Here is a 25,327-nt window from a genome sequence, read left to right as displayed (position 1 = left end):
GACTGGGTGTGTGGCTGGTAGATTATTATATGCTGGAGGTGGGAAGAGAATTAAATCACGGGGAGTTGGGGATTAAACTTTGGGGATTGTTGGAGAGGTAGCAAATGAAAAGCTCAGGCTGATAGGGAGGTAAGGAATGAAATGCTGGGCTGGGGAGGCATTGGGTAGTCTCATTAATTATGTATTTGTTTTATACTAGCACCTAGGAGCCCCTGGCTTGCCATAAATTTCTAGGCTAGGCTCAGATAGTGAAAAGGTGGTGGTGGGTTGAGCGTATGAAGTGCTTTGGGGGAGGAGGAGCCAAATACTGATTTGATTGAGTGGGAGTGAGCTAAGGAATGAGCATTTGATTTTTTGAGTGGAGGCCAGAACTGAACGGAATGGACTATAGAAAGTGAATAGATTAACTGGGGAGAACTCATTTCCCCTCCTCTCCGGGGTGGAAAAGGTAACTTCCCCAGCTCCTCTCCCTTTTTCTCCAGCCCTCTCCCCTGGTTCTGAATCCTTCCTTCTCTTGCCCGCTTCATGGAAATGTATGTACAATTTATGGAATTTATGTACATGTATTGAAAATTGGCTACTTTCTGTTCAGAGAATGTTGGCAGGTATTGATTTGGGGGTTTGCATGCTTTCTGCCACTCTGTGACTCTTCCTAAGTAACCTCCACGCTCAGTCCTAGGATTCAAATTGCCTCATTTTTAACTGCAGGGTCTTTTTGATGAGCATCTTCACTTTTCAAAAAATCCTCTCTCAAGAGTTCAGTGTCACAGTGCTAGAGCTTGGTACATTTCCTCTCCTGAGGACGTTGAACTTAATTATATTATCTTGGGGAGGAATTGGCATTAATGGAGTGCAGTCTCTTTCTCTGTATCTATTTTGATCTGCATGCAGACTGTTGGTTTTGTGGATTTAAGAACTTGCTTCATGTGGACCTTGTGAAGTCACAGTTCATTAACTAAGATGTTGATCAATAAGATGTGACCTGTTCAAAATGTAATGTTGCCCATTAAACCAGCTCTAAAACATATTTCAGCTGACAGCTAAGAGCTTTAGGTTCCAGCATTCATAATGGAGAACTATAATGATATATTGCAAGATGCTAGACTTCTAGGAAGCCAACAGCATTTTCAGAATAAATAGCAGGAGGAATAAAAGAAGCAAGTTACTGGAAAATTGCAGGAAAGAAGTGCCTTGGTCAAGCTTCCGCTCAAATACCAGCACACACAGCGTTATACAATCAAGTATTTTGAATATACATACTATTAGAAATAATTACAATCTTAATGCCTATAATCACATGACCTTAGGCTGTGTTCTTATCAGCTGTGCACGGCTCAGGCTGGGTCTACACCAAAAACTTTAGGATGATAGCTATGCCACTCAGATGTAGTTAAGTTGACCTAAAATCTGATTTAGACACTACTAGGCTGACAGAAGAATTCTTTCATTACATAACTACCACCTCTTGAGGGGGTGGATTTACTACAGTGATGGAAAACCCCCTTCTGTTCCTGTAGCAAGTGTCTGCATTACAGCAGTGTCACAGTAATGTTTGTAGTGTAGACATAGCCTCAGACTTGTCAATATTTAAATGGGAGATTTGCAAAGAAAACCCAGTATGCTGTGGAAAGTGTTGCTGGTGATTTTACAACCAGAACCAAAATCCCAGTACATGAGATACTGGGCCATTGTGGGTTCTACCTTTCAGGTAGGACGTTTCATATCTTTCATACTTAGGACATTTCAACTTCAAGTGCTTTACAATAAACACAAGTCCTAACACCAGTGGTTGCAATTAAAAAGTCAGTATTCATCATCAGTTACCATATTACACCATCTGATCTGGAAGAAAAGGTAAAATCATCACTGATAAAGTTTGCAGGTGACACAAAAATTGGGGGAGTGATATATAATGAAGTGGACAGATCACTAATACAGAGTTATCTAGATCACTTGGTAAACTGAGCACAAAGCAAATAATGTGTTTTAGTACGTCTAAATGTAAATGTATACATCTGGGAACAAAAATGTAGGCCATGCTTATGGGATGGGGGACTGTATCCTGGGAAGCAGTGACTCTGAAAAAGATTTGAGGGTTGTGGTGGCTAATCAGCTGAACATGTGCCCCCAGGGTGATGCTGTGGCCAAAAGAGTTAATGTAGCCCTGGAATTCATAAAGAGGGGAATCTCGAGCAGGAGTAGAGAGGTTATTTTACCTCTGTATTTGGCACTGGTGTGACTGCTGCTGGAATACGGTGTCCAGTCCTGGGTGCTCACAATATAAAAAGGTTGTTGATAAATTGGAGAGGGTTCAGAGAAGAGCCATGAGAATGATTCAAGGATTTAAAAACCTGAGCTCCTTGAGTCTGTCACTACAAGGCAATCTATTTAGCTTAACAAAGAGAAAGTTTAGGGGTGACTTGATTATAATCTGTAAGTGCCTACATGGGAAAAATATTTAATAATGGTCTCTTCAATCTAGCAGTTATAAGGTATAACTTGATCCAATGGAACAATTGACCATGGGTCATGGTGGATTCTCTATCACTAATAAATTTTACATCAAGATTCCATGTTTTTCTAAAATATCTGCTCAAGGAATTATTTTGGGAAAGTTCTATGGTCTGTTATACAAGAGGTCAGCCTAGATCAGTGGCTCTCAAGCTTTCAAGACTATTGTACACCTTTCAGGAGTCTGATTTGGTCTTGTGTACCCCTAAATTACACCTCACTTAAAAACTAATTGTTTACAAAATCAGACCTAAAAATACAAAAGTGTCACAGCACACTGTTACTGAAAATTGCTTACTATCTCATTTTTGGAATATAAATATTGTTCTTATATTTCAGTGTATAGTATATAGAGCAGTATAAACAAGTCATTGTTTCTCTATGAAATGTTAGTTTGTAGTGACTGCACTAGTGCTTTTTATGTAGCCTGTTGTAAAACTAGGCATATATCTAGATGAGTTGATGTACCCCTGGAAGCTTCTGCATACCCCCAGGGGTATGGGTAACCCTGACAGAGAATCACTGGCCTAGATGATCACAATGGTCCTTTCTGGCCTTAGAATCTATGAATCTGCTAAATCTCAGAGTATAAACTGCAGGTGATGTCTTGATAGCTCTAGGTGAAAAGTCTCCTCTGTGTCATCCTCATTCCCTTTGGCCATTTAGTCACTCAGGTTTAGAGTGTGGGTTTTTATTTTCAATCCTGAAACTGAAGAGTGCTTGACGGGATAACATAGATTTCCTTCTGTTTATCTGCTTTGCAGATTTACATTGTGTCAGGAGAGAGAAGCTGTTCTGAGTGAGAACTACAAGGGCTTTTGACTACTGAGATGGTGTCTATTTGTCTGTTGCCACACTGGATGATTTTAGATTATTGATGTTGGTGGATATTGCAGCCTTGTGAATTATACATAGAATAACTGATGACCCCAGAGTGAACACAAAGGATGTAATTTACTCAAGGGGCTCTGGGCTGACATGCTAAAGAGAGAGCCCTGAGAGTGAATTCAGCCATGCGTTCATGACAGGGCCATCAATTGTTATTTATTATACATAGTCTCACAAAAAAACCTTTTAATGTTTTAAAGGCCTTGTCTCACACATTACTGAGGTCCCAGCTAAACACAGTCATGACATCCGGGATCTTGCCAAGATCTTGAACACACAGTTCAAAGACAGATTTGAGATCCCAAGAAGGGGAGATGGATTGAGTAGAGCGGTAGTTTTATGATGCTGACTAAAAAACACTATCAGAATTAGCTTTATTGAAAACTTTAGGGAGGAAGGATGATCTTGTGATTAAGGCACTGGGCTGGCATTAATGCTGGCATTAACAGACTAACATTCAGTTCATGACTATGCCACAAATTGCATGTGTAACCTTGGTCAAGTCACTTAACATCTCTGTTCCAGCTGCGAAATAAGAATAATAATTCCTTTTTTCTACCTGTTGGTGGAAAACAGGGGCTGACAGTTGGGCTCTGATATCAGGTAGGTCCTCTACATGCTACTGGAATACAAATTAATAGTAAGGAGGAAGAGGAAATATGACTAAAAGGTGTGCAAACTGTTCCTGTAGGCCTCATGTGTCTTGAAATTCATTTTGAGTTTGAATTAACATTAAATTTGAAGCAAATCTCCATCAACTTCCACCATGGTCCAGCCTGTTTGAGGACAGAAATTTACCAAGTTTCACATTGTCTCCGTGTCAAACTACGAACCTGCCAAGGTTCTCTAAAAGGTTTATGAAACATAGCAGCATTTTGCACAAACAGGGCCAGAGCTTTAGGGCTTGTGTACATGGGGAGTTCTGGAATAGCTATTTCTTATTGACTCCCTTTGGGGATGCTCTTATTTCAGAACTAGAGTGCCCCTTATTCCAAATTAGTTTAATTCACTTCCAGAGTGGATTAAGGAATAAGGTTCTCACATTCCAGAATAAGAGCATCTACACAGGGACTTAATTGGGCATAGCTATTTCACGTTAAATTCACACTCAAGCCTACCTTAATCTGAATGAACTTTTGTGTGTGGACAAGCCCTTAGGTTTGCAGCAAGTTTTACCTGGTTTGGTTTTGTGGGGTTTTTTAATAAGTGTCCCAGGTCTTCAGAAGCTGGTGAAGGTTTTGACAGCTGGGAAATAAATAGATGCCTGTTTAAGTGTAAATGTCTCTGTGTGTAATAATTTCTTTTATAAGACTCCTGCTCTGCTGAGGGATCTCACAGTGACACAGAACAGAAAAACAGTGGAAGGGAAGGCTTTTTCCTTCAGAAGATGACAGGGGCTGGTGCTTAAGCCTCTCAGCCATGATGGTTTTGAACACAGTATACAAAAGTTAGTTCAATAGATCTTGCAGTGAAACCTGTGATATGGGGCATGCATTGTCATCCTACTGATGTACACAGCCAGTGCTGATCCACATTCTGCAAGAGGGGAAGGAGATTGTGGGAGACTCACATCTTCACTTGCAGAGTTTGTGATTAAGACCAGCCTTAGCTTGGATTGTTTAGTTCCATGGGCTATATTTTCATTTAAACTCAGTCCAGCGTTTGGTTTTGCACATACATGTTTGCATGAATGATGCCTGCAGTGGTGGTGGTGCACACAAAATGGGGAGGGAATTGGAGTTCCTGGGTGAAAATGTAGTACTTCGGGCACAATTTAAATGGATGAATGATGGGGGCTAATTTAGCTACAACAAGTCAGGAAAAAGATCTTGGAGTCATCGTGGATAGTTCTCTGAAGATGTCCATGCAGTGTGCAGAGGCGGTCAAAAAAGCAAACAGGATATTAGGAATAATTAAAAAGGGGATAGAGAATAAGACTGAGAATATATTACTGCCCTTATATAAATCCATGGTACGCCCACATCTCGAATACTGCGTATAGATGTGGTCTCCTCACCTCAAAAAAGATATACTGGCACTAGAAAAGGTTCAGAAAATGATTAGGGGTTTGGAAAGGGTCCCATATAAGGAAAGATTAAAGAGGCTAGGACTCTTCAGCTTGGAAAAGAGGAGACTAAAGGGGGATATGATAGAGGTGTATAAAATCATGAGTGATGTGGAGAAAGTGGATAAGGAAAAGTTATTTACTTATTCCCATAATACAAGAACTAGGGGTCACCAAATGAAATTAATAGGCAGCAGGTTTAAAACAAATAAAAGGAAGTTCTTCACGCAGTGCACAGTCAACTTGTGGAACTCCTTACCTGAGGAGGTTGTGAAGGCTTGGACTATAACAGCGTTTAAAAGAGAACTGGATAAATTCATGGTGGTTAAGTCCATAAATGGCTATTAGTCAGGATGGGTAAGGAATGATGTCAGAGGATGGAGATGGATGGCAGAGAGAGATCACTTGATCATTGCCTGTTAGATTCACTCTCTCTGGGGCACCTGGCATTGGCCACTGTCGGTAGACAGATACTGGGCTAGATGGACCTTTGGTCTGACCCGGTATGGCTGTTCTTATGTTCTTATGAATTTAGCACAATTATTATTATTTTAAATCAGATCCCATCATCATTCCTCCCTCATTCCCATCCTTGCTTTTTGTTATCCACCTTCGTTGGAGCACATCTAAAATATAGGCCCTTCCTTGGCTCTATTTGACATGCTGTGACATATATGATAAAGTGCTTAGTGGTAAAATATATAAGTGCTGACATTTAAATGGTTGATGTTACATTCTGGAGCTAACCTGGTGATGAGGTGAATGGAGACAGCTCGCATGTTTCTCAGGGGCATTGCTTGCACCTGTCTGCAGGCTTGGGGAGGACACTGTTGTATTAGCGTATGCTTAATTCATCTTCATGACCATAAGGGCTAGAAACTCTTCCTTGCTCCCCAAATAGAAGTTTAGGTTTTCAAGCCAAATTCTGTGGCAAAGGGCAAATCCTATCACTGCAAAATCAGAGAAAACATTGGGCCCTGCTAGTTATTCACAGTTTAATTAAAGATAGTTTCACATGTCCCATACCATACTTAAGCTTGTGAGCAGGAGCAGGAGCTGATGGCAATCCTCAAGCATGATCTATTTCTGTATCTGTTTGTTCAGGATTTACACCACAAGTATTTATCAAGACTCTAGCCTTACAGTGCTAGAATCTTGATAACATTTATGGCATGGAAACTAGACAACAGTCACACGGGTTATTTGGGAGGCATCAGAGGTTTCAACCTAGATGGCCTTTGCTTGCCCCCAGTTGAGAACAACAGAGGTGGATACCATGGCATTTAATAACACGTCAGAAATACCACAACACCAAACACGGATTAAAAAAAATCTACAAAGGAAGGAAGAGAGCCTGTTATTGGTGGAGCTGTGTGAAACATCCCATAAAAGAAGATAAGAGACTATAATGGCCCCCACAATTAATGGGGGAGAATATTAAAATGTATCTGCATTTTTATTATATGCTGAGTTTAAGAGGATGTTACAGCGTGTAAGATGTAAGCAGCCAAGCACTGTGTCAGCATGGCCACCAAAGGGCAGGGAGGGATATTAGTGACAGAGGAGGATTCATGTTGCTAGGAGCTATTGTGTCACTAATTGTAATTAAAGCTGAATTTTATTTCTTGATCAAGATCATGGGATACAGTTTCCTGGAGGGAAAGTGAAATGCTCAAAGTCTGTGCCTGGGTAGTCTCTGCTTCTGGGAGCTAGCTGTGTACTGGGAGATCCTGTTTTTCCTCCCCCTAGCCAACATGACCACAATAGGGAGGGGTGCTTAGGGTCTTGGTTAACTCTCCACTACATTCAGGTCCAGGTATGAGAGGGAATGGAATCTGGCTGGCACTCAGCCTCATTCTGCTTCTCTTCTGCTGCCAGCATTGCTGTCGGATGGAGTCTCTTTCTTCCTGTTCCTAGCCCAGAAGCTCCTAATCTTCCTTCCTTGAGGGGGAAAGTGGATTTCATGCCTGGTGTCCTAGAGACCTCTGACTGTCCCCCCTCATCATACTCTGGTCTGGATCCCAGGGGACAGTGAGGTTGTGGCTGGGCCTCACCTTCTGCCCTGCTGCTGCCCTTGCTCCAAGAGAGGTGGGTGGGGATAGTGGGTGAGGGCTTAAAAATATGCCTTTGTCAACTATTAAGAGAGAGCTGCCCAAAGTACAATACACACAGAAGTAATAACATCAGTGTTGTCACACAGGATGTTAGTCCCTTTGCATTGCGGCTTGTTTTCATTCCTTTATAGCAGTGCTCCACTAAACTATTCATACTCACTCACATTTAGGGCTTGGTCCTGCAAGTGCTGAGTGACCTCAGCTCCCTTGGAAGTCAGTGGGGACTGAGAGCACTTATCAGCTCCATGAGGTACTCAGCACCAGGCAGGACTGGGCCTGCAGAGTACTTTACTACTGTTTTGTTCTTACATTAGGATAAAACAGACAACAAAGAGGGAGACAGGTTAGGGCTTGATTAACAAACAGGCTTTAAAAAAAAATCTCATTTTATGCCTTAGGCTTTGCTGTAGGGCTAGGTCCTATTCTCAGAGCTAGAGAAACTGCCCATTTACAAAAAGAACAGGAGTACTTGTAGCTACAGCCCACGAAAGCTTATGCTGAAATAAATTTGTTAGTCTCTAAGGTGCCACAAGTACTCCTGTTCTTTTTGCGGATACAGGCTAACACAGCTGCTACTCTGAAACCTGCCCATTTACAGTATCTTTATTATTTGTAGCACCCAGGAGCCCCAGCCATAGACCAGGATCCTGTTGTACTAGATATTGTACAAACACAGCATAAAAAGATGGTCCCTGCCCCCAAGCACTTACAATCGAAGTATTAAGGCAAGAGACAACAGCTGGATACAGACAGATGTAGAAAGAAAGAACAGTGGTCAGGCTATATCGTCACCCCCTTTAAAATGTTTTGGGAGTTTCAGAACATCTCAATAAATGCTGCAACTAATTATGCAAACCCTCCTAAAAAAGGAGCTCATTACTAGGCTGATACGTGGTTAAATAGAACACCACCCTCCCACCCCCAGCCTTTCCCTGGCATTTGCAGTGTTTCATCCAGAAGGCCTGGATACAGAGGTTCATGTTGATTGGGACAGGATGGGGGAGCTCTCAACATACTAGCAAAGGAAGAGGGGGAGCTGTGGGAAGAGCTGCTCTCCTGAGCCACGTGAGAAGAGGGAACTCTGCTCTGTGTTTAGTAGAAATATGGGGCAGGCAGCACTTGCCCCTGTTCTCCCAACCTTAAAGTGTTGATTGGATATATTTAGTAATGATACATGTGGGCTGATTTCTGCCTCTTGCACACTGGAGGGGCCAGGCGGCCACCAGATTCCCCAGGAGAAATTTTGTTTCACGTAGCCAGATAGTCTTACGAGACAGCACATTCCGGGACCATTTTTGGAGTGGGAGTGGCATGCCAATAGAAGGAGTTGGGGGCATGGCCCTGCTTTCACCTCACCCTTTATGGGTACCGTCCACACACAGCGCAGGGCCTCCGCAGCCCTTACATGAAGTGGTTGGCATCTGAGCTGAGGTGCAGGGAAAGGAGAGTCTTTACACAGCATTGCCTTCCCTATACTCTCATATAGGGATCAATTACGATCTGGCCCTTTGTTTGTAACTCTCCCCAGCTGGTGCTGAGGCTTTGCCCAAGCAGATTGTAATGAATCAAATACAGTGCTGTAGCAGGGGGATGACTCACTGGCACAGCGCCTCCTGCTGGTCACCTTGGGAATTAGCTCTTCCAGCCCAGAGCGCCCTCTGCAGGCCAGAAGCTCGTCCACCGCTGGCCCCTGTATCCCTCCCAGACCCCTGTGCCCCTCTACTTCAGGGTTCTGCCCACAGCAGGAACCCACTGTCTGTGGGTCTCCCATCCCAGGAGAACCCCCCAACCCCCTATCTCCACCTTGCCTCAGTGGCTACTGCCAGTCTCCATTTAGCCCCCACTCACTGGGGCAGACAGCAGTTTGTAAACCACTCATCGTCGGCAAGAGGGGTTGGACCAGCTGCCTCTGCCTATATCTGGGCTGCCTCTCTGCAGCCCTAGTACCCTTTTGTGGGACCTTAGCTTGGCCTGCAGCCTGGGGCTTTGCTAGGCTGGAGCTCCCCAGCTCCCTCTGCCCTGCCCCAGCACTGCTTCACCCTAGATACCCTCCTCAGCTTCCCAGGCAGCTCTGTAGCTAGAGAGAGCGTCTCCTTCTGGCCCACCACCCTTTTATAAGGGCCAGCTGGGCCCTGATTGCACTGGCTACAGCTGTGGCAGCTTTCCCAATCAGCCCAGCTTTTCCCCTGCCACCGCCTTCTCCTAGGGCTGTTTTAAGCCCTTCAGGGCAGGAGCGGCGTAACCACCCCGCTACAAATGCAAAATATCCATCCCTCGGCTTTGTCTCTGTCCTTATCTTGCTTTCTGCATCTTTAGTTTGCCCATCACTGTAGTAGAGGGGTGAAAACATTATCTAAAGTTGTCTCTGGCTGTTACAGGTTAAAGATGGGCAGCATCTTGTTGCCATCCACAGCAAAAATGCAAATGATAATAAGAAAGTGTAAAACTTCTCAGTGCAGAGTGGTTCATTCTGACTCTGGCCTCAGTTTGTGTGCAGAGTTTTTCTGTTTTATTATGACTTTGACAAAATCCTCCCCGGCACATCACTGGCCCTGAGTTTTGCTTGGAGATCTTACATTAACAGGAAAACTTGGAAAGGTTTGATTTTGACAAATCGGCATTTTCCAATTAAAAAACTTTTTGACACAAAATTCCTGACCAGTTCTAGTCCTAGGTTGTGGCTTCTGTCCTGTTCTTCCCCGAAAGTTGCAGCACAGAATCTAGACCAGTGAATTTAGCGCTTGGATGAGCTACGTTCCTCTTCTCCCACCTGAATTGTTTAAAGGCTGATATTAAGTCAGTGTAAAAGACAAAATGGTGCCCCAGGCCCTTAAAATATTAGACAAAAATGTCAGAATTGATTTGGTTACTGTTCAGCAACTGCACAGCTTGTGGGGTATTTCTGGTCAAATACCTGATAAGTAAAATTTTCAAAAGCACCTATGTAATTTAGAAGACTGCATCTGTCGACCTAGCTACTGCTGCTCAGGGAGGTGGAGTTCCTACAGTGACAGAAAAAAACTTTTTCTCTCTGTAGTCTGCATCTACACTATGGGATTACAGAAGCACAGCCCTGGTACCATAGCTATGTCACTGTAGCACCTGTAGTATAGACATGGCCTTAGATGGTTTTGAATAGGTAACTAATGGCTATAAGCAAAGGCAACTCCATTTAAACAAGCCCAACCTTTCAGTAACTTATTACCAGTATTTTCAATAATTAGACAGATTTAGCGCTAATTGACAAGCACTTAGAAGAAATGGCTTTTGAGATCATGGTGTCTTTCTTGGCAGCTCTTTCCGGCTGGGGACTCAGAACTACAGTCCTTGTCCAGGTTATGTAAATTAAATTTGATACTGGACAAGTTCACTTTATTATTCTTATGTTTTAGAGAAGCTTATGCTCTGAAAGGTGCCATGAGATCTCCAACTTGCATCTGGAAGTCTACTAGAGATGCTCAGAAGGGGGCTACGGTTTAATCTCTCTTCCAAAAAATGGCATCTCTAGCAATGTAGCACAGCCTTCCCTGCAGGAAACATCACACTTACGATGGGACCTCAGTTCACAGCAATTAAAGATGGATGGACAAAGGTCATTTTGTTCATCCTCTGCCAACACATAATTGTTCCCTACAGTACAGTATATACTTGAGTGCTTTGCTGGTGTACGGGTGAAATTCTGGCCCCCTAGAAGTTGATGGGTTTTGATGGGGCTTCTGCCACTGTTCTTGAGAGACTATTCCACAGTCTAATAGCCTTATTATTAGACTTAATATCAGGAACGTCCATAATTTTTCCTGTGTTCAATTTCATCTCATGAGTCTTATCTATGCCGGTTAAGTAATACTGTGAGCTGTTGCGGCACAGACTTTGTCTTCCAATTTGCTTGTGCAGTGCCTAGTGCATTGTAGCCCTGATCCTGAATGGGGCCTTTGAGTGCCACCACAATACACATAAGTAACAATTTTCATACCCTGAACACGTCTTAATTGTTCATATCCTGAACACTTCAAATACTCCTATGAGATCCCTCTTAGTAAAATAGAACTTGGCCAAACGACAACTAAGTATACAGAGAGATTTTATGTTTCCTCATCTTTGAGGCCCTTTACAATGTCTGTGTGCTTATTTGGTCCTTACACTTACCATATCATCCCTTTGCCCCTTCTACTCTGCCAGTCTTTAGTCCGCTTCTCCTACAAACAATTCCGCATCTGTATTGGTGTATACCATATGCTCCAAGCACTACATAAGGACCTTCATTTAGCTATTTTGAATACTAAACTAGGCTTTATGTAACCAGGCAAAATTCTGACTAGCCTTAATGGGGTATAGATTAGAGTACTGGGTTTGCTGAGTGCGTAATATTCTGAAGAACTAATTTGTGAAATGAAAAACAGCTATTTAAAATATTTTCAAAGGAAATCTCATGGGGCTTTCTCACAATTTCCAGCAGTTTGTTTCGAGTCCAGATCAGAAATATTTCAATAATAGTTTCCTGTGGCATTTCCACTCCTGTCTCCATTGAGAAACCAGAGATGCAAAGGCTCTTGCAATGTCTGGGGCTGGTGGTAGGAAATTATCAGCCTGACATTTCAGAATCTTAGAAAAATTCAGACTGAGAATGCACACATGTGGTTGGCTAGGAAAGAAGGCTGATGTTGTGGCTAAAGCACAAGGCTTGTAATCAGGGTCTGGGTTCCTTTCCCACCTGCATCACAGATGTCTTGCGAGTCACTTCATCAATTTGCTCATCACTTTGCCCATATGTAAAATGAGGCATAACACTTCTTTGTCTCACACAGGGCATTGGTAAGCGTAATTCGGTAATATCTGTAAAGTGACATCCTTAGATGGAAGGTATTTTTTTCCATGCAAAATATTTGCTACTCCCCAAACCAGTATACCTGTTCCCAACACAAATGTTCTTCGAGTCAGCTACATTGCATATACTGTTTGAAGTTTCTTAGCAATTAATATTCTATTCTGCCGTTTAAGCTCAGCATTGTGTTCCCAATGTCAGGCAGGCTTTGTTTTCTGTGACCAGCAAGGTATCATGTTTCTACATTGAGTTCCGCTGTCATTTCTGGAGGTATCTCACATTAATCAGGGAGGCTACTTTGTCAATTACTGGAGCTAATGTTATCACCAAACTTTAAGTGTGAAGGTGGAATAATAATGACTCTCATCTCACTAAATGGCATTAAGACAGCTGTATGGCTTTCCTGATGGTTTATTATATTAATCTTTATGAACACTGACTGATTTGTTTTTATCACCAAGAAAGACTTTGTCTTATGAATATGATTCAGGAACACAGGTCAATCTTTTTCAAGTCACATCTTTGTAAGAAACACATTGTTTCATTGTATTTTTCTACTGCAATCTGTATGTCACTTAAATTTATTTGCCCTGATGCCACTGCCAGGCTACCATTAAATTGTTAAAGGGTATTCAGGAAATGTTACTGCAGTAACCTTTAGAGACAGACATATTGAAATGTTCATTAACTTTTGGAAAGTGTAACCCTTTCTGCATTTAAGACTTGCCACTGATCACTATGTGGGAATGGAATATTTATATTGATGATGGGTATGTTTTTTTCTTTAGGCAAAAGCAAACAGATACTTCCAGCTTGAATTACTTTTATTTTAGATTAAGACAACAAAACGAGAACAAAAGTGAAGTCTGCATCAGAGAGCACACTGTGTGAGTGTATATATATGTATGTATGCATGTACATGCGTCTCTTCTGACAGTCTTGATGGAACTTCAGGAACAAAATGACTCAATCTCTGTTTGCCTGCAGAGTGTTTAGAAATTTAAAGTTGCAGTACACAGAATAAAAAAACAAGAAGTGCCTATTAAATACTGCACAGTGATCGACTGATTATACATTTTAAGTATTTTTTAAGTGGTTAGGAGGGACTTATAATGTTTGTATGTATTTTTCACTGTAGAACTAAATTACTGAGGAGTACAATCACCTCTGATTGCATCCGACGAAGTGGGTATTCACCCACGAAAGCTCATGCTCCAATACGTCTGTTAGTCTATAAGGTGCCACAGGACTCTTTGCTGCTACCTCTGATGGGGTAACCTTTAAAAGATCCATTCAGACATTTAGATGCTATTCAAGGTTTCCTCTATATAGTCAGATCTCTGCAGTCTGCATATTGGGCAGGAAATCTCAAGACAACAGGTTGTAAGATTTCCATATTCTGACCAGGCTGGTCATACTGTGAGAACACACATGATATTAAACTGTTGACCCTAGTGACAGGGAGTATTTTTTAAGACTGAAATGGAAGGAAAGATCTCTGCATAGTTTCTATAGTCTTATTATTTTATTGGGGGAAAATTTGAGGCACGGAAATTTGAAACAGCCACAATATACCTACCATACAGGTTTGCAGCTCACAACAATGGATGGTAATATCCAAAAATAAATGAAGGGGATATCAACCTTGCAAAGAAAAACCTGCTGTACTCAGTCTCAGAGCTGGGTCAATGGACTTAGTCTCTCACGGCTTGGGCTGCAAGCCTAAAAATAGCAGTGTACACTTTTGGGCTTGGGCTGGAGCCTGGGCTCTGAGACCCTCCCCCAATCCCGCCACTGGGTCTCCAAGCCCAGACTCCAGTGTGAGCAGGAATGTCTACACAACTATTTGTAGCCCCACAGCCTGAGCCCCATTAACCCCAGTCAGTTGACCCAGGCTCTGAGTTTCACGACGGTGGGTTTTTCTTTGTAGTGTAGAAACACCCTAAATATAAATAGTGAAACTTTTCTAGAAGTGGAAATAGCAAATGAATTACTCATTACACTCTTGTACCGTTGCTGAGAACTTTAGTGCTAGTGCAGAGCTTATTTCCATTTTCCTTAAACCGTTACTGCTGTCTGAAGCAGAACACTAGTCATTCGCACCCAGGAGTTGTACTTGGATTAGAGGGGTAATAGTAGCAAACCCATACTATGTTTTGGTGCATGGGATTTTCACAAGAGTTGGGTCAAATCGAGTGCATCGTAACACACACAGAGAACAAGAGAAATTGCTTAAAGGAAGATTCAGTACAGTTCACTAACCATTAAGTAACATTCTACTCTTGGGCATTTAAATCTCTACTGACGTGAATCTTTTATGTCCTGCAGTGTGAGTTGTAATAGTTGGATAGCTAATACAGTTAAACCAGGTTTTAATTAGGTGGTCTATGGAAGCTTAGAATGGTGCTTGCTCTCACAGCATTGTCATTCCCATTTGGTGGGTAAGAAAAAAATTCAAGTTTAAATAAATAAGTAACTTACTTGAATGTATTCCTGTACTCAGATATAGAAGAAAAAATGGGATTCCCTAGCTGAATTTTTTTTTCAGTCAAGTACTGACATGTAAAAGGGTATTTTCCTCTTTCTAATAATACTTTTTATTTCTGTAGCTCTTTCATCTGAAGTTCTGGGCATGCTGTATCCAAGATTAATTTAGCCTCATTATTCCTTTCTGAGGCTGGGAAGAAGCAGGGATAGTGTGTGCCTGTGGGAAGGGGGCATGAAGAGGTGAGGTGGGGCAGGGCAGGGGTGGGGGCTTGTGGGAAGAGGTGGAGTAGGGGCAGGGCGGGGACAAAGCAGGGGGGGAAGAGGTGGGGCAGGGGTGGGGACTTGGGGAAGGGGTGGAGTAGGGCCAGAGTGGTGGCAAGAAGAGGCATGTTGGGGGTGGGGGTTTGGGAGGAAGGAGTGGAGGCGGGGGACTGGTGCAGGGGGAAGGAGTGGAGTTGAGCACCCCCCTGCAGATTACAAAGTCAGTGCAGCTGGTTCAAAGCATAGGTCTCATTGACCACCGCTGCAACTATCAGTGCTCAGCACTTCTGCAAATCAGACCACAGGTCTCTCAAACAAGGAACACAGAAAATGAAGAGCACACGGTAGCCACCTGTGGCAAATTTGGCTTACGTAACTTGACCAGCATCCCTTGGGAACTCTGTGGCAGAGGCAGTGATAGATTCCTATTCACCAGTGTGGCATTCAGTCACATTAACCACAATACCACCTTTTCTTTTTCTGCAATCCTTGTCCCCGTTGTTGCCCAGGCAACCTGGAGGAGAAGGAAGAAACAGCCTGATTGGAACTCAGAGAGTTGAGCTTCTCAGTGAAATGTTTGAAAGAATTTTTTTGACATGGGGAAAACAATGTATTTTCCCTCCCAATCTCATTCTCAGAAACAACTGAACCATTTTAGTTGGAACTTCCTAAACGAATTCAGCCTGAGGCAGACACTGATGTGGAAAATTTTACCCCACTGGTTTAAGTTTGGCAAAGTTATAAGCAGCTGAAAACAGGATCTTGTAATGGAAAGTGTTGGGCAAATTTAACTATAGGTGTTGCTACCTGCAGAGAGAGAGAGATAGAGAGAGAGTGTGTGTGTGTTTGTGTGTATTGCATATAGGACATTACATTACATGAACATTATTAAGATGTTAAAGTCAAGCACTCAAAAGTTAGGAAATGCTAGAATAAAGGTTGTCTGTTCAATCTTAATTCGCCCCCCTCGTGCATATGTATTATGATAGCTTTAATTTAATGATCATGTATATTTTCCAGAGGACCCCTACCTCACTTAGTGTACAGAATGGACGGTGCTCACTTGATGAGCAGTTATTCAATATTTTGTTTTCTCCTCATTGCTCGGTGTGGGACCCAATGCTTTACTGACTGCATGCTATTCAACCCCTGGTTTGAAGATAGAATTATTAATTTTCTCATGGGCTTTTCTGTGGTGCTGTCACAAGGTGGCACTTCATTTGAGAAGGAAGAGGCTAGTTAGGGTGGCCACTGACGCATTCCCAGAATGCTGGATAGTCTGGTACTTCCAGGAATGGCATGTGCCCACTCGTCCCCGGTGTGACCCCACCCCCTCAAGCATGACTCTGCATGCATGGTGAGTGCAAGGTGACACTGGTGGGGGAAGTGCAGTGCACTTGTCCAAATAGTGTCCTCTGTCAGACATCTACATCTGACATCTAGTTTTGTCTCAGTACCAGACAGGGGACAAACGACCCAAAAGAAGGCTGTGTCTCGTTTAAAATCAAATGAATGCTCTGCCTAAGAATAGAGCAGCTGTAACTCATCGGCTGCTTCCCAGTTAGGGTTCTAAGAAAGCGCCCAAGCCATATAAATGTGACTGAGACGGTAGAGGATCTGTCAGGAAAAGAGGCAGGTGAGAGCTGCCTGCATCAGGAAAGAGGCAGCTGCCTGGCAACAGCCTGAAAGAGTCAGGAGATTGGCAGGTGAAAGTTGCCAGAGACTAGGAGGTCCCTGTAGGAAGTTGCATATTTTCCTGGGGGAAGGCTGAAGGCAGGAGAGTGATTTGCCAGCTAACCTGCCCAGGCCAGAAGGCTGGAGAAGGCTGAAGACCAGAGAGCAACAGAGGATGTTGCCTGCTGGCTTCTAAGCCGGAGAACTGCTGGAGAGGGCTGAAGGCACAGGAGTAATAGAAGGACTTACCCGCTGACCTCTCCATGCTGGAGAGCTGGAGCCAGGTAATCAGTGGAATGGTCTACTTGATGGCCTGTCTCTGAGAAGAGATTGTAATGGAACAGGTGAAGTGAGGCATGATTCTCTGGTGAGGATGAACTCCCAACGCAGGCTTGCAGGGGAGCAGTGTTCCTGCTGGGAAGAGCTGGAAAGGCTGGGGTGGCTGCCTTGGTAAAAGGACAGAAGAGAACTGAAGAGCCCAAGTATGGCGGAAGATGTGGTATTTGCTATGTCAATGGTCAGGAGGATGTGGGATTGTAAGGACTATATACGCTGGATGTGAGAAATGGACTATGTTTGGGGCTTTTGTTATCAGTTATTTGAACTATATTTTAGTAACAAACTGGCCCCAAGGGAGGGTATTAGGGAATCAAGAAAGCATGCCTGGAGTTACTGGTTACTCTAAAGGAGGGAATCTGAGGCAGACTGCTTGCTGGATGGCGTTCCAGGTGGGGCTGCCCTCTGACAGGTGCTCATCACAATAGTATTTGTAAAAGCAACAAAGAATCCTGTGGCACCTTATAGACTAACAGACATTCTGCAGCATGAGCTTTCGTGGGTGAATACCCACTTCTTCAGATGCAAGATAGTATTTGTGTGTTTCACAAACATTAATTAGTTAATCTTCACAACAGTCCTGTGAGATGAGGGAGTATTATTAGTCCCCAATCTGTAAAATGGGGATGAGGCACAGAAAGGTTAAGGACAAAAGTTTCCACTAGTTTTGAGTGCCCAATTTGAGACACATAGGACCTGATTTTTTTTAGAGTACATAGCACTTTCTGTGTTCAAAGCACAGCTCCCATTGACTTCAGTTGCAGCTGTTAGTGCTCAGCAGTTCTTCAAATCAGACTCCAGAGTCTTAAGTCAGGCACCCAGAGAATGAGGAACACATAATTAGTGACCACTTGTGAAAGATTTGGTTTAAGTGACTAGCCCAGGATCACATAGGATCTCTGTGATAGAGGCAAGGAAAGAATCCAGTTCTCCAGGGTAGCATTCAACTACCTTAGCCATGAGACCGTCCTTTCTCTTCCTGTCATCCCCTGCCTCATTCACTACACACCTTCCAGCTTCTGCACAGATGAAGCAGGAGTCTTACTGACAACAGCCTCCTTCACTATACAAGAGAGATTAATTCACAGAGCATGCCCAGCCAGTGCACTGAAGGAGCCCTATGGGTGGATGGAGAATGCTCAGTTGCTCTGTGGGGATGACACACAGGGCCGGCTCCAGGCAACAGCTTAGCAAGCAGGTGCTTGGGGCAGCCACAATGGAGAGGGGCGTCAGGTCCAGCTATTCGGCAGCAATTTGGCAGAGGGTCCCTCACTCCTGCTTGGAGCGAAGGACCTCCCGCTGAATTGCCACAGATCACGATTGCAATCGTGGCTTTTTTTTGGCTGCTTGGGGTGGCAAAACCCCTGGTGCCGGCCCTGATGACACACGAGCAGTCTGATTGCAGGTAGGACCTGTGATGGGTTGGTGCATACTCAGCTGCTCTGTGAGCATGGTGCATGCACAATCTGGTCAGCACAGAGAGCTGTGAAAGGCTCAAGCATGCTCAGTGGGGACAGAATCTTCAGAGATTTTAGCTGCTAAAATCAAAGAAGTTTCTATGAGCATGTGCAAACTGTGATTGTTTTTTCCCCAAAGGCTTATGAATTGGCCAAATGTGGGCAGATTTTCCTGGGGAAGAAAAAAGGCACATCCCTGACAGAAAGGTCACCTTCCGCCAAATGTCAGATCCCTGCTCCAGAGCATGAAGGTGCTAAATCTTTTAGAGGAAAAGGTCACAAGGATTTTTTTTTTAACATGAGAGAAACAATGTATTTTTCCCCCTAACCTGGTTCTCAGAAAAACAACAGTTTTGGCTGAAATTTTCCAAAAACAAATAATAATAATAAGCCTGAAGCAGAAGCAAGCATATAAAATTTCAACATGAGTGGTTAAAGTCTGGCAAAGTTATAAGCAACTGGAAACAGGCAACCTTGATAATAGGCTTCCTTCCCCATGTATAATATTTCACTTTTGTTAGCATGATAAGAAAAGATGTTAATCATACGGCCTACTTTTGCTCTTCTTTTAATCTCCTCTGCCCATCTGTTCTGTTTCCCTTTGTAGGAAACAAGGCATGGAAATCAGCACCATTTAACCAAGTGATCACCAGACCACCGCAGTAGTTCACAAACCTCTGTTTGGAAAACCTCTGCTTTAGAGCATAAATGACTTCGACATTTGTTTGTCAGTGGAATTTTTCAGAGTTATGAATATCATGCTAGATATGATGTAATCTTAAAGATAAGGTGTCCCCCTCCCATGCCCAGCTAGCTTAAAAGAAGGCACCTGGGGCTGAGAAGAGAGAGAGACCTAGTGAATCAGGCTTGCCTGAGAGCATAGACTGGAAGAGCAAAGAAACGGGCATATGAGAGCTGCCTGAGAGAGACAGAGTCTGCAGAGAGCAGCAAGCTCTGCAGGCGCTCCGTGGGAAAAGAGGAATTGGCTGGGAGACCAGCAGAGGGCTTAGTCCGCTGACCTTTCTGAGCTAGAGAGCTCCAGTGCTGGGAGGCTGAAGAGGGCTGACAGCTAGTGGTGGGATGCACAAAGGGACTTAGGTGTTGCAATGCTGAGCATCACAGTGCCTAACCTTTAGGAGCCTAAATAAAAATCATAGGAACAATGCTGAGACCCACAAAGCCTGAGTTAGGTGTCTAGCCTCCCAGTACATTGAATGGGGAGAGACAGACACTTTAGAATGTGATCCACAAAGCCACTAGGCTAAACAGAATGCTGCCTAAACCAGCCCATGGGAGATGCTGACAAGAGGGTTGTCAGCCCACCCTGCTCTCAGAGGGACTAAGCCAGGGAGGCATCTATTTCTGTTTATCGATTCACAAATGGGAACCCACCACCTGGAGTCAGGCAGCTTAGGTGGCTAAGTCTTTTCTCAAAGAAAAGACTCTGCTTTGCTCCACACCAAATGGTTGGGGGAGGGGGTGGTGGTCACCATATAACTTTCAGCTCAGTAGTTATAGCACTCTCCCGGCAGGTTCAATTCCCTCCTCTCTGCCAGAGAAGGAGAAAAGATTTGAATGTTCCCTGTTTCACACATTTCCTCCATAAGTGTCTACTTGTTTCCTCAGCATGCACCATTAGTTCACAAACCATGCCCCAAATCCTTTGTTCTGGCTACATCAGTTCTTTAAAGAAGAGACAGTGACACATCTGGGATACTGGGCACCCCTAAAGTTTCCTGCCACACCTGACTGAGAAGTGTGGATACCCTTTTTGGAGGAGGGGACCAGATGGGCAGAATCTCTGAAGCCTCACAAAAGCAATTTGGGGCCAACCTACAGAAAAATGACTGAAGTGGTTCCCTTTCAGATCTGGTGATGACCACTTCAGTGTGACATTGGCAATACAAGCAGTTGCCTGCTGCCCTCGATGTGTATTGTGGCAGAAGAATGATACAAGAAAGACAAAATAAATTACAGAAACAGAAAATAAGGTTAGCAAGTGATGCAAGCCTGTAAGATGGAGGAGAAGACCTGAGTCAGAAACACAAGTTGAGGTAGGAAATTGTAGCTAAAATACATGTGTTTTCCTCCCCCTTCCTTTCTCCCCTTTGACTGGAAGGATCTTAACGGGCCACTTCACCTTGAATGGTCCCTTGAAATATGTTAACTACTTATGCTAAACAATCTGTTCCACCTTGTACTTAGCTGTGACACTCAGAGTGTGTTTCCCAGACCTGAAGAAGAGAAATCTATATAATTGTATACTTGGGTAATTAATGTGGGGTATTAGATTAGATTTGAGTTGTAGGTTTAAGTGGTAAAATATAAGTAGGCTGACACCACAGGGGTAGGTGACTAATAAGTATGTATCGCTGATGAGTGTGTATTAGGTATATAGGAAAGATAAGGCTGTAATGCAAGGCCTAGGTCTGTAAGATATAGCTTGGCCATAGAAGGCCTCAGGTCAGAAACAGGTCGGCATGACTAGTATTGGTAAAGTGTAAGATTACAGTAAAAGATGTGTTAAGGTGCTGATGTTCTGACAGCTATGCAGCAATAGACTGGGAAATAGGTCGCAATGTATGAGTTAGTATTGCATGATGACCAGTAATAATGTCTTGAGGAATTCTGCAATGACCGCATGTTACCATAGTAACTTATTGACATAAATGCTAATGAATGAAAAAGGAACTAAGGCGTTAGCCTATGAAAAACAAGGCACCTTGAAATTAGTGGAGTGTGGAAGCACAGATAAAGAAAAGGAGCTGAAACCATTATGCATAAGCATATGGTACAGGGGCATTAGGGTAACGCACTGTAAAGGCTGTATCTTGGAATGTGTGCCTTGAGGGAAAAAGATGCCAGGATGACAACTACTGATGATGATGATGATGATGATTGATGATAATAATGGTTGACTCCTCAGTGTCTGTACCAGGAAATGTAAGAGATGCCAGTATTAGAACTAGACATGCTGTTTTACCCCTTTCTTTTGTGTTGTATTGCCGTGTTTTTGATATTGTTTATTGACTTAGTAAGATTCTTAATACAAGGACAGTTGAGAACTTGTGAGTACATCGGTTGTGTTTTTATTACTCATGTGCTCCTAGAGTCTCCAAATCTAATTATTTTCTTAATGGTGATTCTCACCCTGCTAATCCTGATACTGTAGTCATTTAGGAGTCCAAACTCTTAACCCAGGGTACTGTGATCTAGTACAAAACCAATCAATAAATTAATCCAGAAATTAATAAAAATGATGATTTTTTTAAATTTAGTATTATTAATAGGAAGATGTGTTTAAAAAAGCAACAACACTGTTCATGCTCTGTTGGTAGAGAAGGTTCTAACTTTTCCAAAACCAAATTCGGACTCTGGCACGTTGAGGAAGAGGCAAAAGGATTAAGAACTAAGGTGTAACTCCACTGACAATGTAATTATACCAGGAATTATTTTTTTTAATTGTCTCTCATCCCATAAATTGATGTGGCTGAGTTCTGTAAGCAGTGTAAAGAATGGCAGCTCCCTGAATGTAAGGTATCTTGTAGAAAGCTTGTCTTGCTAGCATGGACTGGACTGAATAGATACGGGATTTATGGTTTATTACAACAATGTATAACCCACTAACCACTACAATGCCCCCTCCCGTGCTTTTCCCTCCCCCTTCCTTTCTCCCCTATGACTGGAAGGATGTTAACAGGCCCCTTCACCTTGAATGGTGCCTTGAAATATGTTAACTACTTATGCTAAACAATCTATTCCACCTTGTACTTAGCTGCGACACTCAGAGTATGTTTCCCAGACCCGAAGAAAAGCTCTGTGTAAGCTCAAAAGTTTGTCTCTCTCCGCAACAGAAGTTGGTCCTATAAAAGATATATATATACCTGGTCTCTCTGCTAGCACGGTTATATAACCCCCACTTATTTTATGTAGACTTGTGCTCTCTAGGTCCCACTTAACCAGAGAAAATACGGTCATTGGAACATAGTGGAGATTTGTGACAGCAAATGTTACTTGCTGTTCTCTGCAATAGTTTGGCCTTAAGTCTTATGTCTCTCAGGCATGCAAGTCTTGAGCAGTGGGTTACAGCGTTGTCTTTTATTAGTGATTACTCATGATGGGTCTTCTGTACTTCTGGTACCAGAGAAGGAAACTTCAGTGTAAGCATCTTTCAGCCTTGATTTTTCTGCAGAAAAGTTGTCCTTTGGGAGGAAACTCAAATAAAGCACCTTCCTAAACTGCACTCCAGATGACTGAACACAACAGGACCAAACCCAATTATTCAAGGAGATGCTGATATTAGTCTTTTTTCGATAAGAAACACCAAGCAGAGACAATTCATTGAAACTAACTAAACTCTACATAATTAAAGGTTGCCCCCTCTGCCTCCTTGTTTGAATTGTTATAAAATGATTGACAAACATGGAACAAAATCACAATGTTAAACCTCCAAAACTGGAAAGAAAGACGAATAGTACACTACAAAAGGATAATTTGCATACATTGCAATGACCAGCAGCAATGGTTTTCTATTAGTCTGCACCACATTCTTCCACTTTGCACTGAGCAGACTGAACAATTTGTCTCCATATAATTGTGCTAAGGCCACAGGCATCTGAAATTCCTGATAAAATTTTGCCATCCTTTGTTGTGATGATGAATCACTGTGTGTGTTTCTTCTGTGCTTGTTAATCTCGCTCTGCAGTCTGTACCCTGTATCTGTGCTAAGAGATAAATTGAACATTGACCTTAAATGGCAACGAACTAAGAATGGTTTTTTAAACATATTGTTTTAAAGTCATCCTATTTCATTCTTCAAAGCTATCTGCTTGAATATGTCCTGCAGCTGGGAGATGTCACAATTCCCCCCACAGTGGCTGATTTAGAAATGGATTCATGTATAGAGTATTTTGATCCATAAAATGAAGAGCAGGAATTAATCCCATGAACAAGAGTGCCTTACAAAAACAATAGGAGAGTGTTCTAATATATCTATCGACATGCTGAGGCCTGTTTGGGAAAACAGGGGAACCAATCTTGAAACAAAACAGCTGTGTGTGGCTGCCATCACATAAGACAATAAAGAATTCAGTAAATGTATGGGCTGGCTGGGAAATTTTAATAGAGCTACTTAGCCAAAGAGAATCATGAATAAGTAAGCTAATGATAGAACAATGCAATCTACTCCGAGCAGTGGCAACATTTCATTTTAGTCAGTGGGTTGCTTACTGCTCACAGCAATTGGTGCACCCAAGCAAGAAAATGAATGCAGTCAATCAAGCACCTGCTGCACTTCATCTCTCTCTCAGCAGACACCAGAACCTTTGTCAGACACAGTATCAGCAGTGGACGGAACAACGGGAGGAAGTTCAAAGACCAGATTCAGTCTGTTGGTAAAATGCCAGTTATCTGGTTGAAGCTAGTTATATAAACATGTACATACATGTATATCTCCTCCATGTTGTAGTCACTATTAGTATCTACATATCTTATTCAGCTGCTATATTGGAGAAAGGAAAACAAGGCTAAAGAGAAAATGTTCAAGAGCTAATTAGTAACTTAGGTGGAATGGCTCAAAGGAGTTGTAGTTCTATTGCCTTGCATCCCCATTCTCCTTTGTGGTGCCAATGACTTTCTATGAGACTTAGGCTACTAAGTGTCTAAGTCACTTTTTAAAATGGGGCTTGAGCTCCTAAATCACTAAGACACTTCTGGAAATTTTACCCATGGGTTCTGTCTTTACTAACAGCTATGGAAAAGATTTAGGATAATTGCTCATAGGAATAATTGTTTAGCCTAGAGGAATAACCCATAGTTATGGGTGCTTCATCAGATTCTATAGAAGTTAGTCCTTCATTAAAAAGTAACTTCTTAATGCAAACCAATGCAGGGCTGTCTTGCTAAGTTGCAGATTCAGACAAAAATAATACTTGTTAAGAGTAGACTGTCCCATTCAGGTCAATGGCATGTTGACGCTGAAGACTGATGACAACACAAATCTCATCATTAACTATTTCACTGCTGATGATTCCAAATCAGAAATTCAGTCTCTGGTGCTTAGTTGCTGAATCCATTAATCTCACTTATGATTTCTTTATCACCTCCTATGAGGTTAAGTTTTTCCTTTGCAAACTGTAAAAAATGTTTTGCTCTGAAACTGTGAACTCAGTCAGGAGGGATCATTGCCTACCCATCAAGAAGGCCTATCAAAACGAAATGGGCCATTGTGGGACATCACAATACAAAGACTTTGTTAATTGCCCCTTCAGACCCAGGAAGAAGTTATGTGCAGAAAGGCTTGTCCCCTCAGCTTGAATTCTGGAAGAAGGAAATAAAAATAGCCGACAAGAAATTTTTTCATATCTTGTGCTGTTTGGACTCTCACAGGGCTGGAGCTATGTAAGAGAAGCAGAGACTCCCAGGGTTAGCCCCAAAAAACATTCAGAGCTGAGAGATTACTGTAACTCTGTCACCTTTTAAAACCATAGGCTGACTAATTTGTGTATATATGCTTGCCTGCTTTAACCTTGTAGTAACTCATTTTTTTTCTCAGTTAATAAATCCTTAGATAATTTACTATAGGTAAGATCTAAGGTACAAATTGACCTGGGGTAAGTGACTGGTCCTTTGGGACTGGGAGTAACCTGAATATTGTTGTAATATTTTGGTGTAAAGTGACCATCTATCACTGAGTCCAGCTTGCCTGGGTGGC

At 42.6% G+C, this 25,327-nt stretch overlaps 1 long non-coding RNA gene across 2 annotated transcripts in view; it reads left to right on the top strand.

Annotated features, from left to right (window-relative positions):
• Positions 1-25,327, top strand: part of LOC120402924 — a 139,602-nt gene that overhangs the window by 53,635 nt on the left and 60,640 nt on the right. The window contains exons 2-4 of one of the 2 annotated variants that reach the window (XR_005597360.1): positions 13,189-13,287; positions 15,010-15,127; positions 20,483-20,669. The exons of the other annotated variant lie outside the window; for it this stretch is intronic. This is a non-coding gene — a long non-coding RNA (uncharacterized LOC120402924). The remainder of the gene's footprint in view (positions 1-13,188; positions 13,288-15,009; positions 15,128-20,482; positions 20,670-25,327) is intronic. 2 annotated transcript variants of the gene reach the window in all.

The sequence above is a fragment of the Mauremys reevesii genome, linkage group 4, assembly GCF_016161935.1.
Source record: "Mauremys reevesii isolate NIE-2019 linkage group 4, ASM1616193v1, whole genome shotgun sequence".
Classification (NCBI taxonomy): Eukaryota; Metazoa; Chordata; order Testudines; family Geoemydidae; genus Mauremys; species Mauremys reevesii.
The sequence above is the reverse complement of the archived record's forward strand: the minus strand, read 5'-3'. Positions and strand labels throughout refer to the sequence as shown.